The sequence below is a fragment of the Balaenoptera acutorostrata genome, chromosome 2 (genome assembly GCF_949987535.1).
Source record: "Balaenoptera acutorostrata chromosome 2, mBalAcu1.1, whole genome shotgun sequence".
Classification (NCBI taxonomy): domain Eukaryota; kingdom Metazoa; phylum Chordata; class Mammalia; order Artiodactyla; family Balaenopteridae; genus Balaenoptera; species Balaenoptera acutorostrata.
In genome coordinates, this window is record NC_080065.1 from 131,149,479 (window position 1) to 131,168,394 (window position 18,916).

The window sequence follows — 18,916 nt, forward strand, 5'->3', positions numbered from 1 at the left end:
ACCCAAGTCCAGGAAGCGCAGAGAGTCCCATACAGAATAAACCCAAGGAGAAACACGCCGAGACACATAGTAATCAAAGTGGCAAAAATTAAAGACAAAGAAAAATTACTGAAAGCACCAAGGGAAAAACGACAAATAACATACAAGGGAACTCCCATAAGGTTAACAGCTGATTTCTCAGCAGAAACTCTGCACGCCAGAAGGGAGTGGCATGAAATACTTAAAGTGATGAAAGGGAAGAACCTACAACCAAGATTACTCTACCCAGCAAGGATCTCATTTAGATTTGATGGAGAAATCAAAAGCTTTACAGACAAGCAAAAGCTAAGAGAATTCAGCACCACCAAACCAGCTCTACAACAAATGCTAAAGGAACTTCTCTAAGTGGGAAACACAAGAGAAGAAAAGGACCTACAAAAACAAACCCAAAACAATTAAGAAAATGGTCATAGGAACATACATATCGATAATTACCTTAAACGTGAATGGATTAAATGCCCCAACCAAAAGACATAGACTGGCTGAATGGATACAAAAACAAGACCCATATATATGCTGTCTACAAGAGACCCACTTCAGACCTAGGGACACATACAGACTGAAAGTGAGGGGATGGAAAAAGATATTCCATGCAAATGGAAATCAAAAGAAAGCTGGAGTAGCTATACTCATATCAGATAAAATAGACTTTAAAATAAAGAATGTTACAAGAGACAAGGAAGGACACTACATAATGATCCAGGGATCAATCCAAGAAGAAAATATAACAATTATAAATATATATGCACCCAACATAGGAGCACCTCAATACATAAGGCAACTGCTAACAGCTATAAAAGAGGAAATCGACAGTAACACAATAATAGTGGGGGACTTTAACACCTCACTTACACCAATGGACAGATCATCCAAAATGAAAATAAATAAGGAAACAGAAGCTTTAAATGACACAATAGACCAGATAGATTTAATTGATATATATAGGACATTCCATCCAAGAACGGCAGATTACACGTTCTTCTCAAGTGCACACGGAACATTCTCCAGGATAGATCACATCTTGGGTCACAAATCAAGCCTCAGTAAATTTAAGAAAATTGAAATCATATCAAGCATCTTTTCTGACCACAACGCTATGAGATTAGAAATGAATCACAGGGAAAAAACCGTAAAAAAGACAAACACATGGAGGCTAAACAATACGCTACTAAATAACCAAGAGATCACTGAAGGAATCAAACAGGAAATAAAAAATATACCTAGAGACAAATGACAATGAAAACACGACAACCCAAAACCTATGGGATGCAGCAAAAGCGGTTCTAAGAGGGAAGTTTATAGCTATACAAGCCTACCTAAAGAAACAAGAAAAATCTCAAGTAAACAATCTAACTTTACACCTAAAGAAACTAGAGAAAGAAGAACAAACAAAACCCAAAGTTAGCAGAAGGAAAGAAATCATAAAGATCAGAGCAGAAATAAATGAAATAGAAACAAAGAAAACAATAGCAAAGATCAATAAAACTAAAAGTTGGTTCTTTGAGAAGATAAACAAAATTGATAAGCCATTAACCAGACTCATCAAGAAAAAGAGGGAGAGGACTCAAATCAATAAAATCAGAAATGAAAAAGGAGAAGTTACAACAGACACCGCAGAAATACAAAACATCCTAAGAGACTACTACAAGCAACTTTATGCCAATAAAATGGACAACCTGGAAGAAATGGACAAATTCTTAGAAAGGTATAACCTTCCAAGACTGAATCAGGAAGAAACAGAAAATATCAACAGACCAATCACAAGTAATGAAATTGAAACTGTGATTAAAAATCTTCCAACAAACAAAAGTCCAGGACCAGATGACTTCACAGGTGAATTCTATCAAACATTTAGAGAAGAGCTAACACCCATCCTTCTCAAACTCTTCCAAAAAATTGCAGAGGAAGGAACTCTCCCAAACTCATTCTATGAGGCCACAATCACCCTGATACCAAAACCAGACAAAGACACTACAAAAAAAGAAAATTACAGACCAATATCACTGATGAATATAGATGCAAAAATCCTCAACAAAATACTAGCAAACAGAATCCAACAACACATTAAAAGGATCATACACCACAATCAAGTGGGATTTATCCCAGGGATGCAAGGATTCTTCAATATACGCAAATCAATCAATGTGATACACCATATTAACAAATTGAAGAAGAAAAACCATATGATCATCTCAATAGATGCAGAAAAAGCTTTTTACAAAATTCAACACCGATTTATGATAAAAACTCTCCAGAAAGTGGGCATAGAGGGAACCTACCTCAACATAATAAAGGCCATATATGACAAACCCACAGCAAACATCATTCTCAATGGTGAAAAACTGAAAGCATTTCCTCTAAGATCAGGAACGAGACAAGGATGTCCACTCTCACCACTATTATTCAACATAGTTCTGGAAGTCCTAGCCACGGCAATCAGAGAAGAAAAAGAAATAAAAGGAATACAAATTGGAAAAGAAGAAGTAAAACTGTCACTGTTTGCGGATGACATGATATTATACATAGAGAATCCTAAAACTGCCACCAGAAAACTGCTAGAGCTAATTAATGAATATGGTAAAGTTGCAGGTTACAAAATTAATGCACAGAAATCTCTTGCATTCCTATACACTAATGATGAAAAATCTGAAAGAGAAATTATGGAAACACTCCCATTTACCACTGCAACAAAAAGAATAAAATACCTAGGAATAAACCTACCTAGGGAGACAAAAGACCTGTATGCAGAAAACTATAAGACACTGATGAAAGAAATTAAAGATGATACCAACAGATGGAGAGATATACCATGTTCTTGGATTGGAAGAATCAACATTGTGAAAATGAGTATACTACCCAAAGCAATCTACAGATTCAATGCAATCCCTATCAAATTACCAATGGCATTTTTTACGGAGCTAGAACAAATCATCTTAAAATTTGTATGGAGACACAAAAGACCCCGAATAGCCAAAGCAATCTTGAGGGAAAAAACGGAGCGGGAGGAATCAGACTCCCTGACTTCAGACTATACTACAAAGCTACAGTAATCAAGACAATATGGTACTGGCACAAAAACAGAAACATAGACCAATGGAACAAGATAGAAAGCCCAGAGATAAACCCACGCACCTATGGTCAACTAATCTATGACAAAGGAGGCAAAGATATACAATGGAGAAAAGACAGTCTCTTCAACAGGTAGTGCTGGGAAAACTGGACAGCTACATGTAAAAGAATGAAATTAGAACACTCCCTAACACCATACACAAAAATAAACTCAAAATGGATTTAAGACCTAAATGTAAGACCAGACACTATAAAACTCTTAGAGGAAAACATAGGAAGAACACTCTTTGACATAAATCACAGCAAGATCTTTTTTGATCCACCTCCTAGAGTAATGGAAATAAAAACAAAAATAAACAAATGGGACCTAATGAAACTTCAAAGCTTTTGCACAGCAAAGGAAACCATAAACAAGACCAAAAGACAACCCTCAGAATGGGAGAAAATATTTGCAAATGAATCAAAGGACAAAAGATTAATCTCCAAAATATATAAACAGCTCATGCAGCTCAATATTAAAAAAACAAACAACCCAACCCAAAAATGGACCGAAGGCCTAAATAGACATTTCTCCAAAGAAGACATACAGATGGCCAAGAAGCACATGAAAAGCTGCTCAACATCACTAATGATTAGAGAAATGCAAATCAAAACTACAATGAGGTATCACCTCACACCAGTGAGAATGGGCATCATCAGAAAATCTACAAACAACAAATGCTGGAGAGGGTGTGGAGAAAAGGGAACCCTCTTGCACTGTTGGTGGGAATGTAAATTGATACAGCCACTATGGAGAACAATATGGAGGTTCCTTAAAAAACTAAAAATAGAATTACCATATGACCCAGCAATCCCACTACTGGGCATATACCCAGAGAAAACCGTAATTCAAAAAGACACGTGCACCCGAATGTTCATTGCAGCACTATTTACAATAGCCAGGTCATGGAAGCAACCTAAATGCCCATCAACAGACGAATGGATAAAGAAGTTGTGGTACATATATACAATGGAATATTACTCAGCCATAAAAAGGAACGAAATTGAGTCATTTGTTGAGAAGCGGATGGATCTAGAGACTGTCATACAGAGTGAAGTAAGTCAGAAAGAGAAAAACAAATATCGTATATTAATGCATGTATGTGGAACCTAGAAAAATGGTACAGATGAGCCAGTTTGCAGGGCAGAAGTTGAGACACAGATGTAGAGAATGGACATATGGACACCAAGGGGGGAAAACTGCGATGAGGTGGGGATGGTGGTGTGCTGAATTGGGCGATTGGGATTGACATGTGTACACTGATGTGTATAAAACTGATGCCTAATAAGAACCTGCAGTATAAAAAAACAAACAAAACAACTAATACTAAACTTTCATTGGGTTATTTGTATGGAAATATGTTAATATAAATGTTTCAGACATTACATGAAATTTCTAAAAATCTTATATTTGTATTTGTATGGAAATATGTATGGAAATATGTTAATATAAATGTTTCAGACATTACATGAAATTTCTAAAAATCTTATATTTGTATTTGTATGGAAATATGTATGGAAATATGTTAATATAAATGTTTCAGACATTACATGAAATTTCTAAAAATCTTATATGTTCTGGTATAATGTTATAAGTAATAATCCTAGTTATTACTTTAAAATGTATATCTCAGAAATAACTAATTTTCTTGTCAACTGCATTATTATGAACTTTCATCAAATCTTTAACCATGGTCATTTTTAAGTCTTTTGTCATTTACAGACAGTTCTGGGTGTACTCTGATGATTTTGCAAATATGTTCCTATAAAAGGGTTTCATCTTCAAGAAATTCATGGAAAAGACTGACAAGTTCAGGTTTCTGGTAACTGACTGTACTGCTGAACTGAATGAATAAGCATTTTCAGAACTCTAATGAAAAACTGATGAACTCATAAAAGTGCTAACAAAAGATCAAGATGAAAAAAAAAGAAATTAATTACATGGGACTGAGTGAACTGATGAGGATGAGTATAATTTTTGTGACTTTCTGTCTGAATTAAAAAAAAAAAATCCCACAAGGACTCAGAGGAAAAGAATATACAAATCAATTTTCACTGCAAAGTAAAGGAGCTGTTACAGTGGAGGATTACTGGACTGAATGTCAATATTATGACATAGTATAAGTGTGTTTCATGTTTGGTAATTGCAATCATTGTTGCTTTTGTTGTGGTCATCCATGTACAATGCTTGGTGTCAGTCTATCTATCTCTTGTAAAAATAAAATACAGTGTGTGTGTGTGGAAAAAAAAAAAAAAAAAAAAAAAAGGATCATACACCATGATCAAGTGGGATTTATCCCAGGGATGCAAGGATTCTTCAATATACGCAAATCAATCAATGTGATACACCATATTAACAAATTGAAGAAGAAAAACCATATGATCATCTCAATAGATGCAGAAAAAGCTTTTTACAAAATTCAACACCCATTTATGATAAAAACTCTCCAGAAAGTGGGCATAGAGGGAACCTACCTCAACATAATAAAGGCCATATATGACAAACCCACAGCAAACATCATTCTCAATGGTGAAAAACTGAAAGCATTTCCTCTAAGATCAGGAACGAGACAAGGATGTCCACTCTCACCACTATTATTCAACATAGTTCTGGAAGTCCTAGCCACGGCAATCAGAGAAGAAAAAGAAATAAAAGGAATACAAATTGGAAAAGAAGAAGTAAAACTGTCACTGTTTGCGGATGACATGATATTATACATAGAGAATCCTAAAACTGCCACCAGAAAACTGCTAGAGCTAATTAATGAATATGGTAAAGTTGCAGGTTACAAAATTAATGCACAGAAATCTCTTGCATTCCTATACACTAATGATGAAAAATCTGAAAGAGAAATTATGGAAACACTCCCATTTACCACTGCAACAAAAAGAATAAAATACCTAGGAATAAACCTACCTAGGGAGACAAAAGACCTGTATGCAGAAAACTATAAGACACTGATGAAAGAAATTAAAGATGATACCAACAGATGGAGAGATATACCATGTTCTTGGATTGGAAGAATCAACATTGTGAAAATGAGTATACTACCCAAAGCAATCTACAGATTCAATGCAATCCCTATCAAATTACCAATGGCATTTTTTACGGAGCTAGAACAAATCATCTTAAAATTTGTATGGAGACACAAAAGACCCCGAATAGCCAAAGCAATCTTGAGGGAAAAAACAGAGCGGGAGGAATCAGACTCCCTGACTTCAGACTATACTACAAAGCTACAGTAATCAAGACAATATGGTACTGGCACAAAAACAGAAACATAGACCAATGGAACAAGATAGAAAGCCCAGAGATAAACCCACGCACCTATGGTCAACTAATCTATGACAAAGGAGGCAAAGATATACAATGGAGAAAAGACAGTCTCTTCAACAGGTAGTGCTGGGAAAACTGGACAGCTACATGTAAAAGAATGAAATTAGAACACTCCCTAACACCATACACAAAAATAAACTCAAAATGGATTTAAGACCTAAATGTAAGACCAGACACTATAAAACTCTTAGAGGAAAACATAGGAAGAACACTCTTTGACATAAATCACAGCAAGATCTTTTTTGATCCACCTCCTAGAGTAATGGAAATAAAAACAAAAATAAACAAATGGGACCTAATGAAACTTCAAAGCTTTTGCACAGCAAAGGAAACCATAAACAAGACCAAAAGACAACCCTCAGAATGGGAGAAAATATTTGCAAATGAATCAAAGGACAAAAGATTAATCTCCAAAATATATAAACAGCTCATGCAGCTCAATATTAAAAAAACAAACAACCCAACCCAAAAATGGACCGAAGGCCTAAATAGACATTTCTCCAAAGAAGACATACAGATGGCCAAGAAGCACATGAAAAGCTGCTCAACATCACTAATGATTAGAGAAATGCAAATCAAAACTACAATGAGGTATCACCTCACACCAGTGAGAATGGGCATCATCAGAAAATCTACAAACAACAAATGCTGGAGAGGGTGTGGAGAAAAGGGAACCCTCTTGCACTGTTGGTGGGAATGTAAATTGATACAGCCACTATGGAGAACAATATGGAGGTTCCTTAAAAAACTAAAAATAGAATTACCATATGACCCAGCAATCCCACTACTGGGCATATACCCAGAGAAAACCGTAATTCAAAAAGACACGTGCACCCGAATGTTCATTGCAGCACTATTTACAATAGCCAGGTCATGGAAGCAACCTAAATGCCCATCAACAGACGAATGGATAAAGAAGTTGTGGTACATATATACAATGGAATATTACTCAGCCATAAAAAGGAACGAAATTGAGTCATTTGTTGAGAAGCGGATGGATCTAGAGACTGTCATACAGAGTGAAGTAAGTCAGAAAGAGAAAAACAAATATCGTATATTAATGCATGTATGTGGAACCTAGAAAAATGGTACAGATGAGCCAGTTTGCAGGGCAGAAGTTGAGACACAGATGTAGAGAATGGACATATGGACACCAAGGGGGGAAAACTGCGATGAGGTGGGGATGGTGGTGTGCTGAATTGGGCGATTGGGATTGACATGTGTACACTGATGTGTATAAAACTGATGCCTAATAAGAACCTGCAGTATAAAAAAACAAACAAAACAACTAATACTAAACTTTCATTGGGTTATTTGTATGGAAATATGTTAATATAAATGTTTCAGACATTACATGAAATTTCTAAAAATCTTATATTTGTATTTGTATGGAAATATGTATGGAAATATGTTAATATAAATGTTTCAGACATTACATGAAATTTCTAAAAATCTTATATTTGTATTTGTATGGAAATATGTATGGAAATATGTTAATATAAATGTTTCAGACATTACATGAAATTTCTAAAAATCTTATATGTTCTGGTATAATGTTATAAGTAATAATCCTAGTTATTACTTTAAAATGTATATCTCAGAAATAACTAATTTTCTTGTCAACTGCATTATTATGAACTTTCATCAAATCTTTAACCATGGTCATTTTTAAGTCTTTTGTCATTTACAGACAGTTCTGGGTGTACTCTGATGATTTTGCAAATATGTTCCTATAAAAGGGTTTCATCTTCAAGAAATTCATGGAAAAGACTGACAAGTTCAGGTTTCTGGTAACTGACTGTACTGCTGAACTGAATGAATAAGCATTTTCAGAACTCTAATGAAAAACTGATGAACTCATAAAAGTGCTAACAAAAGATCAAGATGAAAAAAAAAGAAATTAATTACATGGGACTGAGTGAACTGATGAGGATGAGTATAATTTTTGTGACTTTCTGTCTGAATTAAAAAAAAAAAATCCCACAAGGACTCAGAGGAAAAGAATATACAAATCAATTTTCACTGCAAAGTAAAGGAGCTGTTACAGTGGAGGATTACTGGACTGAATGTCAATATTATGACATAGTATAAGTGTGTTTCATGTTTGGTAATTGCAATCATTGTTGCTTTTGTTGTGGTCATCCATGTACAATGCTTGGTGTCAGTCTATCTATCTCTTGTAAAAATAAAATACAGTGTGTGTGTGTGGAAAAAAAAAAAAAAAAAAAAAAAGGATCATACACCATGATCAAGTGGGATTTATCCCAGGGATGCAAGGATTCTTCAATATACGCAAATCAATCAATGTGATACACCATATTAACAAATTGAAGAAGAAAAACCATATGATCATCTCAATAGATGCAGAAAAAGCTTTTTACAAAATTCAACACCCATTTATGATAAAAACTCTCCAGAAAGTGGGCATAGAGGGAACCTACCTCAACATAATAAAGGCCATATATGACAAACCCACAGCAAACATCATTCTCAATGGTGAAAAACTGAAAGCATTTCCTCTAAGATCAGGAACGAGACAAGGATGTCCACTCTCACCACTATTATTCAACATAGTTCTGGAAGTCCTAGCCACGGCAATCAGAGAAGAAAAAGAAATAAAAGGAATACAAATTGGAAAAGAAGAAGTAAAACTGTCACTGTTTGCGGATGACATGATATTATACATAGAGAATCCTAAAACTGCCACCAGAAAACTGCTAGAGCTAATTAATGAATATGGTAAAGTTGCAGGTTACAAAATTAATGCACAGAAATCTCTTGCATTCCTATACACTAATGATGAAAAATCTGAAAGAGAAATTATGGAAACACTCCCATTTACCACTGCAACAAAAAGAATAAAATACCTAGGAATAAACCTACCTAGGGAGACAAAAGACCTGTATGCAGAAAACTATAAGACACTGATGAAAGAAATTAAAGATGATACCAACAGATGGAGAGATATACCATGTTCTTGGATTGGAAGAATCAACATTGTGAAAATGAGTATACTACCCAAAGCAATCTACAGATTCAATGCAATCCCTATCAAATTACCAATGGCATTTTTTACGGAGCTAGAACAAATCATCTTAAAATTTGTATGGAGACACAAAAGACCCCGAATAGCCAAAGCAATCTTGAGGGAAAAAACGGAGCGGGAGGAATCAGACTCCCTGACTTCAGACTATACTACAAAGCTACAGTAATCAAGACAATATGGTACTGGCACAAAAACAGAAACATAGACCAATGGAACAAGATAGAAAGCCCAGAGATAAACCCACGCACCTATGGTCAACTAATCTATGACAAAGGAGGCAAAGATATACAATGGAGAAAAGACAGTCTCTTCAACAGGTAGTGCTGGGAAAACTGGACAGCTACATGTAAAAGAATGAAATTAGAACACTCCCTAACACCATACACAAAAATAAACTCAAAATGGATTTAAGACCTAAATGTAAGACCAGACACTATAAAACTCTTAGAGGAAAACATAGGAAGAACACTCTTTGACATAAATCACAGCAAGATCTTTTTTGATCCACCTCCTAGAGTAATGGAAATAAAAACAAAAATAAACAAATGGGACCTAATGAAACTTCAAAGCTTTTGCACAGCAAAGGAAACCATAAACAAGACCAAAAGACAACCCTCAGAATGGGAGAAAATATTTGCAAATGAATCAAAGGACAAAAGATTAATCTCCAAAATATATAAACAGCTCATGCAGCTCAATATTAAAAAAACAAACAACCCAACCCAAAAATGGACCGAAGGCCTAAATAGACATTTCTCCAAAGAAGACATACAGATGGCCAAGAAGCACATGAAAAGCTGCTCAACATCACTAATGATTAGAGAAATGCAAATCAAAACTACAATGAGGTATCACCTCACACCAGTGAGAATGGGCATCATCAGAAAATCTACAAACAACAAATGCTGGAGAGGGTGTGGAGAAAAGGGAACCCTCTTGCACTGTTGGTGGGAATGTAAATTGATACAGCCACTATGGAGAACAATATGGAGGTTCCTTAAAAAACTAAAAATAGAATTACCATATGACCCAGCAATCCCACTACTGGGCATATACCCAGAGAAAACCGTAATTCAAAAAGACACGTGCACCCGAATGTTCATTGCAGCACTATTTACAATAGCCAGGTCATGGAAGCAACCTAAATGCCCATCAACAGACGAATGGATAAAGAAGTTGTGGTACATATATACAATGGAATATTACTCAGCCATAAAAAGGAACGAAATTGAGTCATTTGTTGAGAAGCGGATGGATCTAGAGACTGTCATACAGAGTGAAGTAAGTCAGAAAGAGAAAAACAAATATCGTATATTAATGCATGTATGTGGAACCTAGAAAAATGGTACAGATGAGCCAGTTTGCAGGGCAGAAGTTGAGACACAGATGTAGAGAATGGACATATGGACACCAAGGGGGGAAAACTGCGATGAGGTGGGGATGGTGGTGTGCTGAATTGGGCGATTGGGATTGACATGTGTACACTGATGTGTATAAAACTGATGCCTAATAAGAACCTGCAGTATAAAAAAACAAACAAAACAACTAATACTAAACTTTCATTGGGTTATTTGTATGGAAATATGTTAATATAAATGTTTCAGACATTACATGAAATTTCTAAAAATCTTATATTTGTATTTGTATGGAAATATGTATGGAAATATGTTAATATAAATGTTTCAGACATTACATGAAATTTCTAAAAATCTTATATTTGTATTTGTATGGAAATATGTATGGAAATATGTTAATATAAATGTTTCAGACATTACATGAAATTTCTAAAAATCTTATATGTTCTGGTATAATGTTATAAGTAATAATCCTAGTTATTACTTTAAAATGTATATCTCAGAAATAACTAATTTTCTTGTCAACTGCATTATTATGAACTTTCATCAAATCTTTAACCATGGTCATTTTTAAGTCTTTTGTCATTTACAGACAGTTCTGGGTGTACTCTGATGATTTTGCAAATATGTTCCTATAAAAGGGTTTCATCTTCAAGAAATTCATGGAAAAGACTGACAAGTTCAGGTTTCTGGTAACTGACTGTACTGCTGAACTGAATGAATAAGCATTTTCAGAACTCTAATGAAAAACTGATGAACTCATAAAAGTGCTAACAAAAGATCAAGATGAAAAAAAAAGAAATTAATTACATGGGACTGAGTGAACTGATGAGGATGAGTATAATTTTTGTGACTTTCTGTCTGAATTAAAAAAAAAAAATCCCACAAGGACTCAGAGGAAAAGAATATACAAATCAATTTTCACTGCAAAGTAAAGGAGCTGTTACAGTGGAGGATTACTGGACTGAATGTCAATATTATGACATAGTATAAGTGTGTTTCATGTTTGGTAATTGCAATCATTGTTGCTTTTGTTGTGGTCATCCATGTACAATGCTTGGTGTCAGTCTATCTATCTCTTGTAAAAATAAAATACAGTGTGTGTGTGTGGAAAAAAAAAAAAAAAAAAAAAAAAGGATCATACACCATGATCAAGTGGGATTTATCCCAGGGATGCAAGGATTCTTCAATATACGCAAATCAATCAATGTGATACACCATATTAACAAATTGAAGAAGAAAAACCATATGATCATCTCAATAGATGCAGAAAAAGCTTTTTACAAAATTCAACACCCATTTATGATAAAAACTCTCCAGAAAGTGGGCATAGAGGGAACCTACCTCAACATAATAAAGGCCATATATGACAAACCCACAGCAAACATCATTCTCAATGGTGAAAAACTGAAAGCATTTCCTCTAAGATCAGGAACGAGACAAGGATGTCCACTCTCACCACTATTATTCAACATAGTTCTGGAAGTCCTAGCCACGGCAATCAGAGAAGAAAAAGAAATAAAAGGAATACAAATTGGAAAAGAAGAAGTAAAACTGTCACTGTTTGCGGATGACATGATATTATACATAGAGAATCCTAAAACTGCCACCAGAAAACTGCTAGAGCTAATTAATGAATATGGTAAAGTTGCAGGTTACAAAATTAATGCACAGAAATCTCTTGCATTCCTATACACTAATGATGAAAAATCTGAAAGAGAAATTATGGAAACACTCCCATTTACCACTGCAACAAAAAGAATAAAATACCTAGGAATAAACCTACCTAGGGAGACAAAAGACCTGTATGCAGAAAACTATAAGACACTGATGAAAGAAATTAAAGATGATACCAACAGATGGAGAGATATACCATGTTCTTGGATTGGAAGAATCAACATTGTGAAAATGAGTATACTACCCAAAGCAATCTACAGATTCAATGCAATCCCTATCAAATTACCAATGGCATTTTTTACGGAGCTAGAACAAATCATCTTAAAATTTGTATGGAGACACAAAAGACCCCGAATAGCCAAAGCAATCTTGAGGGAAAAAACGGAGCGGGAGGAATCAGACTCCCTGACTTCAGACTATACTACAAAGCTACAGTAATCAAGACAATATGGTACTGGCACAAAAACAGAAACATAGACCAATGGAACAAGATAGAAAGCCCAGAGATAAACCCACGCACCTATGGTCAACTAATCTATGACAAAGGAGGCAAAGATATACAATGGAGAAAAGACAGTCTCTTCAACAGGTAGTGCTGGGAAAACTGGACAGCTACATGTAAAAGAATGAAATTAGAACACTCCCTAACACCATACACAAAAATAAACTCAAAATGGATTTAAGACCTAAATGTAAGACCAGACACTATAAAACTCTTAGAGGAAAACATAGGAAGAACACTCTTTGACATAAATCACAGCAAGATCTTTTTTGATCCACCTCCTAGAGTAATGGAAATAAAAACAAAAATAAACAAATGGGACCTAATGAAACTTCAAAGCTTTTGCACAGCAAAGGAAACCATAAACAAGACCAAAAGACAACCCTCAGAATGGGAGAAAATATTTGCAAATGAATCAAAGGACAAAAGATTAATCTCCAAAATATATAAACAGCTCATGCAGCTCAATATTAAAAAAACAAACAACCCAACCCAAAAATGGACCGAAGGCCTAAATAGACATTTCTCCAAAGAAGACATACAGATGGCCAAGAAGCACATGAAAAGCTGCTCAACATCACTAATGATTAGAGAAATGCAAATCAAAACTACAATGAGGTATCACCTCACACCAGTGAGAATGGGCATCATCAGAAAATCTACAAACAACAAATGCTGGAGAGGGTGTGGAGAAAAGGGAACCCTCTTGCACTGTTGGTGGGAATGTAAATTGATACAGCCACTATGGAGAACAATATGGAGGTTCCTTAAAAAACTAAAAATAGAATTACCATATGACCCAGCAATCCCACTACTGGGCATATACCCAGAGAAAACCGTAATTCAAAAAGACACGTGCACCCGAATGTTCATTGCAGCACTATTTACAATAGCCAGGTCATGGAAGCAACCTAAATGCCCATCAACAGACGAATGGATAAAGAAGTTGTGGTACATATATACAATGGAATATTACTCAGCCATAAAAAGGAACGAAATTGAGTCATTTGTTGAGAAGCGGATGGATCTAGAGACTGTCATACAGAGTGAAGTAAGTCAGAAAGAGAAAAACAAATATCGTATATTAATGCATGTATGTGGAACCTAGAAAAATGGTACAGATGAGCCAGTTTGCAGGGCAGAAGTTGAGACACAGATGTAGAGAATGGACATATGGACACCAAGGGGGGAAAACTGCGATGAGGTGGGGATGGTGGTGTGCTGAATTGGGCGATTGGGATTGACATGTGTACACTGATGTGTATAAAACTGATGCCTAATAAGAACCTGCAGTATAAAAAAACAAACAAAACAACTAATACTAAACTTTCATTGGGTTATTTGTATGGAAATATGTTAATATAAATGTTTCAGACATTACATGAAATTTCTAAAAATCTTATATTTGTATTTGTATGGAAATATGTATGGAAATATGTTAATATAAATGTTTCAGACATTACATGAAATTTCTAAAAATCTTATATTTGTATTTGTATGGAAATATGTATGGAAATATGTTAATATAAATGTTTCAGACATTACATGAAATTTCTAAAAATCTTATATGTTCTGGTATAATGTTATAAGTAATAATCCTAGTTATTACTTTAAAATGTATATCTCAGAAATAACTAATTTTCTTGTCAACTGCATTATTATGAACTTTCATCAAATCTTTAACCATGGTCATTTTTAAGTCTTTTGTCATTTACAGACAGTTCTGGGTGTACTCTGATGATTTTGCAAATATGTTCCTATAAAAGGGTTTCATCTTCAAGAAATTCATGGAAAAGACTGACAAGTTCAGGTTTCTGGTAACTGACTGTACTGCTGAACTGAATGAATAAGCATTTTCAGAACTCTAATGAAAAACTGATGAACTCATAAAAGTGCTAACAAAAGATCAAGATGAAAAAAAAAGAAATTAATTACATGGGACTGAGTGAACTGATGAGGATGAGTATAATTTTTGTGACTTTCTGTCTGAATTAAAAAAAAAAAATCCCACAAGGACTCAGAGGAAAAGAATATACAAATCAATTTTCACTGCAAAGTAAAGGAGCTGTTACAGTGGAGGATTACTGGACTGAATGTCAATATTATGACATAGTATAAGTGTGTTTCATGTTTGGTAATTGCAATCATTGTTGCTTTTGTTGTGGTCATCCATGTACAATGCTTGGTGTCAGTCTATCTATCTCTTGTAAAAATAAAATACAGTGTGTGTGTGTGGAAAAAAAAAAAAAAAAAAAAAAAAGGATCATACACCATGATCAAGTGGGATTTATCCCAGGGATGCAAGGATTCTTCAATATACGCAAATCAATCAATGTGATACACCATATTAACAAATTGAAGAAGAAAAACCATATGATCATCTCAATAGATGCAGAAAAAGCTTTTTACAAAATTCAACACCCATTTATGATAAAAACTCTCCAGAAAGTGGGCATAGAGGGAACCTACCTCAACATAATAAAGGCCATATATGACAAACCCACAGCAAACATCATTCTCAATGGTGAAAAACTGAAAGCATTTCCTCTAAGATCAGGAACGAGACAAGGATGTCCACTCTCACCACTATTATTCAACATAGTTCTGGAAGTCCTAGCCACGGCAATCAGAGAAGAAAAAGAAATAAAAGGAATACAAATTGGAAAAGAAGAAGTAAAACTGTCACTGTTTGCGGATGACATGATATTATACATAGAGAATCCTAAAACTGCCACCAGAAAACTGCTAGAGCTAATTAATGAATATGGTAAAGTTGCAGGTTACAAAATTAATGCACAGAAATCTCTTGCATTCCTATACACTAATGATGAAAAATCTGAAAGAGAAATTATGGAAACACTCCCATTTACCACTGCAACAAAAAGAATAAAATACCTAGGAATAAACCTACCTAGGGAGACAAAAGACCTGTATGCAGAAAACTATAAGACACTGATGAAAGAAATTAAAGATGATACCAACAGATGGAGAGATATACCATGTTCTTGGATTGGAAGAATCAACATTGTGAAAATGAGTATACTACCCAAAGCAATCTACAGATTCAATGCAATCCCTATCAAATTACCAATGGCATTTTTTACGGAGCTAGAACAAATCATCTTAAAATTTGTATGGAGACACAAAAGACCCCGAATAGCCAAAGCAATCTTGAGGGAAAAAACGGAGCGGGAGGAATCAGACTCCCTGACTTCAGACTATACTACAAAGCTACAGTAATCAAGACAATATGGTACTGGCACAAAAACAGAAACATAGACCAATGGAACAAGATAGAAAGCCCAGAGATAAACCCACGCACCTATGGTCAACTAATCTATGACAAAGGAGGCAAAGATATACAATGGAGAAAAGACAGTCTCTTCAACAGGTAGTGCTGGGAAAACTGGACAGCTACATGTAAAAGAATGAAATTAGAACACTCCCTAACACCATACACAAAAATAAACTCAAAATGGATTTAAGACCTAAATGTAAGACCAGACACTATAAAACTCTTAGAGGAAAACATAGGAAGAACACTCTTTGACATAAATCACAGCAAGATCTTTTTTGATCCACCTCCTAGAGTAATGGAAATAAAAACAAAAATAAACAAATGGGACCTAATGAAACTTCAAAGCTTTTGCACAGCAAAGGAAACCATAAACAAGACCAAAAGACAACCCTCAGAATGGGAGAAAATATTTGCAAATGAATCAAAGGACAAAAGATTAATCTCCAAAATATATAAACAGCTCATGCAGCTCAATATTAAAAAAACAAACAACCCAACCCAAAAATGGACCGAAGGCCTAAATAGACATTTCTCCAAAGAAGACATACAGATGGCCAAGAAGCACATGAAAAGCTGCTCAACATCACTAATGATTAGAGAAATGCAAATCAAAACTACAATGAGGTATCACCTCACACCAGTGAGAATGGGCATCATCAGAAAATCTACAAACAACAAATGCTGGAGAGGGTGTGGAGAAAAGGGAACCCTCTTGCACTGTTGGTGGGAATGTAAATTGATACAGCCACTATGGAGAACAATATGGAGGTTCCTTAAAAAACTAAAAATAGAATTACCATATGACCCAGCAATCCCACTACTGGGCATATACCCAGAGAAAACCGTAATTCAAAAAGACACGTGCACCCGAATGTTCATTGCAGCACTATTTACAATAGCCAGGTCATGGAAGCAACCTAAATGCCCATCAACAGACGAATGGATAAAGAAGTTGTGGTACATATATACAATGGAATATTACTCAGCCATAAAAAGGAACGAAATTGAGTCATTTGTTGAGAAGCGGATGGATCTAGAGACTGTCATACAGAGTGAAGTAAGTCAGAAAGAGAAAAACAAATATCGTATATTAATGCATGTATGTGGAACCTAGAAAAATGGTACAGATGAGCCAGTTTGCAGGGCAGAAGTTGAGACACAGATGTAGAGAATGGACATATGGACACCAAGGGGGGAAAACTGCGATGAGGTGGGGATGGTGGTGTGCTGAATTGGGCGATTGGGATTGACATGTGTACACTGATGTGTATAAAACTGATGCCTAATAAGAACCTGCAGTATAAAAAAACAAACAAAACAACTAATACTAAACTTTCATTGGGTTATTTGTATGGAAATATGTTAATATAAATGTTTCAGACATTACATGAAATTTCTAAAAATCTTATATTTGTATTTGTATGGAAATATGTATGGAAATATGTTAATATAAATGTTTCAGACATTACATGAAATTTCTAAAAATCTTATATTTGTATTTGTATGGAAATATGTATGGAAATATGTTAATATAAATGTTTCAGACATTACATGAAATTTCTAAAAATCTTATATGTTCTGGTATAATGTTATAAGTAATAATCCTAGTTATTACTTTAAAATGTATATCTCAGAAATAACTAATTTTCTTGTCAACTGCATTATTATGAACTTTCATCAAATCTTTAACCATGGTCATTTTTAAGTCTTTTGTCATTTACAGACAGTTCTGGGTGTACTCTGATGATTTTGCAAATATGTTCCTATAAAAGGGTTTCATCTTCAAGAAATTCATGGAAAAGACTGACAAGTTCAGGTTTCTGGTAACTGACTGTACTGCTGAACTGAATGAATAAGCATTTTCAGAACTCTAATGAAAAACTGATGAACTCATAAAAGTGCTAACAAAAGATCAAGATGAAAAAAAAAGAAATTAATTACATGGGACTGAGTGAACTGATGAGGATGAGTATAATTTTTGTGACTTTCTGTCTGAATTAAAAAAAAAAAATCCCACAAGGACTCAGAGGAAAAGAATATACAAATCAATTTTCACTGCAAAGTAAAGGAGCTGTTACAGTGGAGGATTACTGGACTGAATGTCAATATTATGACATAGTATAAGTGTGTTTCATGTTTGGTAATTGCAATCATTGTTGCTTTTGTTGTGGTCATCCATGTACAATGCTTGGTGTCAGTCTATCTATCTCTTGTAAAAATAAAATACAGTGTGTGTGTGTGGAAAAAAAAAAAAAAAAAAAAAAAGGATCATACACCATGATCAAGTGGGATTTATCCCAGGGATGCAAGGATTCTTCAATATACGCAAATCAATCAATGTGATACACCATATTAACAAATTGAAGAAGAAAAACCATATGATCATCTCAATAGATGCAGAAAAAGCTTTTTACAAAATTCAACACCCATTTATGATAAAAACTCTCCAGAAAGTGGGCATAGAGGGAACCTACCTCAACATAATAAAGGCCATATATGACAAACCCACAGCAAACATCATTCTCAATGGTGAAAAACTGAAAGCATTTCCTCT

General features: G+C 34.7%; 1 protein-coding gene across 1 annotated transcript in view; it reads right to left on the minus strand.

The window, feature by feature from the left end:
- Positions 1–18,916, minus strand: part of LARS1 (leucyl-tRNA synthetase 1) — a 93,093-nt gene that overhangs the window by 37,631 nt on the left and 36,546 nt on the right. The window lies entirely within an intron of this gene.